This window comes from Palaemon carinicauda, unplaced genomic scaffold, assembly GCF_036898095.1.
Source record: "Palaemon carinicauda isolate YSFRI2023 unplaced genomic scaffold, ASM3689809v2 scaffold36, whole genome shotgun sequence".
In the NCBI taxonomy this organism is placed as follows: Eukaryota; Metazoa; Arthropoda; class Malacostraca; order Decapoda; family Palaemonidae; genus Palaemon; species Palaemon carinicauda.
The window spans coordinates 293,464-298,452 of NW_027171280.1; positions in this window are offsets into that span (position 1 = coordinate 293,464).

A 4,989-nucleotide genomic window follows, 5' to 3' on the forward strand; every position below is an offset into this window, starting at 1 on the left:
GGAGAGCAAGACCACCCGGACACTGATAAACACAATGCGATCTTTTGACTTTCGTCCGTCAATAACTAGACCAACAAGAGTCAGTTCGAATGACTCGCTGTCTTGTATCGACCACATTTGGGCTAACAATAATCTTGTTAGTAATAGTGGGATATTCTTAGGAGATATCACAGATCATTTCTCAATTTTCTGTAGTCTTTTAATGGCTATATTAAACAACGTAGACAACAAAATAAAAATTTAATTCAGAGATGTGAGCGAAGTAAATGACTGGATATTCACGGGACACCTGAGGGGGAAAGACTGGTCAGAATATGGTCAAGCCTCATTAGATCCTCACCTGGGTGCGGCCTCCTTTACAGATAAAATAGACAGCTTTTTCAATGAATGCTTTCCTCTAAAAACAAAATATGTGAGTGTTAAAAGATTGGCGAATAAGTGGCTCTCCAAAGGGCTACTTATATCAATTAACATTAAACATAATTTATATCGAAGAATGAAATTGGGTGCTTATAGTGCCCAACGCTATAGTAACTATTGTAAAAAATATTTTGATAGTACTTTTGATCAACTCCGAAAGGAGGTTAAAAAATCCTGGGATCTCATAAACTCGTCCCTTAGGGCTGGCAAGAAAAAGCGCACGTCACTAAGAAAACTCATTGATCGTACCGGCGAAACTATTACTGACAGCCAGCAGATTGCAAATGCTTTTAATCTTCATTTCTGTACAATCGGCATTACTCTCCGAGATGACCTGCCTCAAAATGATCAGATAGATTTTCATTCCTATTTGCCACCTTCAAATCTGCACTCTATTTATTTGACCCCGTCATCTCCGCTTGAAGTAATCAACATTATAAAAAACTAAAGAACAAAAAAGCAAATATTCATTCTCCCCCTACTAAACTATATAAGAATAATGCTAGTTTACTTGCCCTTCCTATATCCTTGTTGTTCAACCGTTGTATTGCCTCTGGCATTTATCCTGACATTCTTAAAATAGCGTGCGTTACTGTGCTACATAAGTCTGGTGATAAATCGGATATCAATAACTATAGACCAATAAGTTGCCTTCCCTTTTTTAATAAAATTTTTGAAAAATTATTGTACAATCGACTCAACTCTTTCTTTTAGATGTTTTATCTTTTCTACCAGTCAGTATGGCTTTCTGCGTAGCGTCAGTAGAAGTGATGCTGTTAATGACCTTCTGGAAAATATCTACAATGCGATGAATAAAAATGAATACCTTGGTGCGGTCTTTTTAGATTTGAGTAAAGCCTTTGACACAGTGTCTCATGATGTGCTGCTTAAAAAGCTAGAACATTATGGAATACGTGGAAATGCGTTACTCTTACTAAAATCCTACTTAACGAGTCGAAAACAATTTGTGACCCCTTGATGGCCATCTCTCCGAGGTTATGGATGTCAAAATAGGTGTTCCCAGGAATCAGTCCTAAGCCCGTTATTTTTCCTCGCCTATATCAATGATCTACCTGGATCAGTAGGTAGGTTAAGCTCCATACTCTTTGCCGATGACACTACGCTTCATTTTAGACATAAAAATATCTACTCTCTCTGTGATACACTAACTGCTGTTTTAACTCATGTAAAAAACTGGCTCCTAGCAAATAAGTTAATCTTAAATAAAAGAAAGACATACTTCATAATCTTTGCGTAGAGTTCCAGATAACATAAGGGTTGCTATAGGAAATCACACTGGACCAGAAGTCCAGTGGTAAATTTTTAGGGATAATTCTTGATAATAAACTAACTTTCAGTGAGTATGTGAATATGACAGTAAATAAAATTGCCAAAGTAATGGGTATCATATATAGATTAAAGGAGTATTTCCCCTTATATATTATAAAACAATTTTATCACTCGTTAGTATCTCTTCACCTAAATTACTGCATTACAGCGTGGGGGAGTAGTAGTAGAAACGGCCTGCAACCGTTAATTGTAATTCAAAAAAGACTGGTAAGTATCATAAGCTCCAGTAATTACTTAGCTCATACATTGCCACTCTTCCGGTCTCTCTCGATATTGAATTTGGAAGACACTTATAAGCTCTCCTTAATGAATATGATGTTCCAATCACTTTTATTGAACAAATTTCCAGATTTAAGACGAAAAATATTTCAGGAACAATCATTTCATCCATATGGAACAAGAAATTCAAACTCAACTCTTCCTTTCATACGTATTAATAGATGCGAGCAATCGTATCTATATCAAGGTATTAAACTTTGGAATACTCTGCCCGCTTATCTAAAGGCATTGCTTACCGCTAGATCTTTTATCTGGGTACTAAAGCTGTGTTAATAAATATTTATACTTGCCCACCTAACCATAATGCATGTATCAGTTTCATTATTTAGAATATTCTTATTTGTAAAACTAATTCTTTTACTGAATTTTTGCTTAATATCAACAATTTTTCAATGTATATACCATTAGTTTCATATGCCACCCTTCTTTATTATATAAATATACATTTCCATTTGTTTTTAGACTAAGAATCTCATTTATATGTATGTATGTATATATATATATATATATATATATATATATATATATATATATATATATATATATATATATATATATATATATATATATATATATATAAACTAATGTATATGTATGTGTACATTTTGTATATCTATATCAATATTTACTTCTTATTTTTTTTTCTTAATTGATTATGTTGTTTTAGTTGTATTATTGCCCGAAGAGCTCTGCTCCACATGGGCTTGGACAGAGTCTTTTTTTGTAAATCTTTTGTATGTAGATATGTTTTGTCCAATAAACATTACATTATTATTATTATTGTTGTTGTTGTTGTTGTTAATATTACATAAACGCTCGAAGAGCTCTGCTCCGCATCGGCTTGAACTGAGTCTTTATTGTAAACCTCTTGTATGTAAATATATATTTTTTTTGTCCAATAAACATTATTATTGATATAATAACCTTTCGTTAAATACAGGTCCTGTAATTGGGTCCCAGGCTTCGTACGTTTGCGCACAATCCTTTCTTATTCTTACTTAATTGCAAAAGAGGTTGATACGTAATAATAAAAGTTATCAAGAATTAAATACGGAAAGGAGGTTTCCTATTGAAGGCTTGTGCAAGGTTAACCTGCTGTACTCCTACTTTTGACTAGATCGCTCCTAACTCCTACAAAATTATTATTATTATTATTATTATTATTATTACTAGCTAAACTACAACTCTAGTTGAAAAGCAAGATGTTATAAGCCTAAGGGCTCCAACAGGGAAAAATAGCCCAGTGAGGAAAAGAACTAAGGAAATATATATATGTGTGTATACACACACACACACACACATATATATATATATATATATATATATATAGATATATAGATATATATATATATATATATATATATATATATATATATATATATATATATATAATTTATATATATAAACTATAAAAGGATAAGCTTATGTAAGCTTGTTCAACATAAAATCATTTGCTGCGAGTTTGAACTTTTGAAGTTCTACTGAATCAACTACCTGATTGGTAAGATCATTCCACAAATTGGTCACAGCTGGAATAGAACTTCCAGAGTACTGTGTACTATTGAGCCTCATGGTGGAGAAGGCATGACTATTAGAATAGCAGGATGTTCAACTCTTGGTCCAATAACGCTTTTAAATTGAATTGAATTTATACATTTGAAAAATAAGCTTAAGCTCTGGGGCCTGGGAGGCCATTTATTGCCCATGTGCAACTTGCGACAAGCATCTTTTAGTTTCTGATAGAGTACAATACCAAGTGGTGTTGAAACTTGCGCAATGGTAAGTGGCTTTTGCTATTGATTAATAAAAAAAATATTGGTTAAGATTGTGCTAGATTAAGCTCTGTTGAAATTTGAAACAAACATAGGTAATCTGGTGCAAGCTGCAGTGGCTTCAGTGAGGCTGATTTTGATAATGGTATGTCCAATTGAGGTAACGGGACAAATTTGGACTTTTACATTTGGTGGGACAATGCAGGCCTGATTCGGACAGGGGAGATTTGGGAGAACATTTAAAAGGTCGAATTCCTTGACGATGTACTTACTTCATCAAGAGATTTTGTGTAGATTGTTGAGTGGATGAATATATTGGGCTTCAGTAACCTGTTATAGATAGAATAATTATTACGCAATCCATGTACGTTGTAGTCCACTGCCGCCCACGTAGTATATGATTTTTTTGTCAAAAAATTGAGTGCTGACATTTTTGTGTAATTGTAGTAAACATGCTTTACATTTTAATTGTTAGTCAAATATCGAACATAAAAACCTCACAGTAGTACAAAATTCCAATGGGCTGTTGTATCTTAACATTTTAACCGTCATTATTACTTTTAAAATTATAACTTTGATTTGCCAATAAGGAAACTTAATGTTTTTGAAGTCACCCATTGAATAACATCTGCAGATAACACAGATAACAAGCAATTTGTATAAGATTTTTAAAATATCGAGCTCTAAGCAATGCCTTTAGATAAGAAGACAGAGTATTCCTGTGTTTAATACCTTGATATTAAGAATACTTATGTACATGTCACAATGAGGTTAAGGCAGCGAGCTCGGACTTCGTAGTAGTCTGTGGCTCTGGTTCAACTCCGCAGCCGACCAATCAGAGAAGCGCACTCTTTGCTATCCATATTAACACCTAAGGATTATGTATGCAATCGACGGATATGTTTGCTTAAAAGCAAATGGGTGTTACAGACTAATACATGCACAAACAAAGCTACTCCAACACCTTCTAAAAACATGACAGACACCTTACACATCTCATACTGTCGATCAAACCTCGCCAAGACTTCTCGCTGCGGGGAGGAAGGAAGCTGGTGACTGGTGCCAGAGACTGGTGTACAGTAATATATGAACATGCGTTACCGGGGTCTAAAGCGATGCCAGGCAGAGTAGCCGATCAGGACTACGGCCTACCCCAAAGACAAAGTAA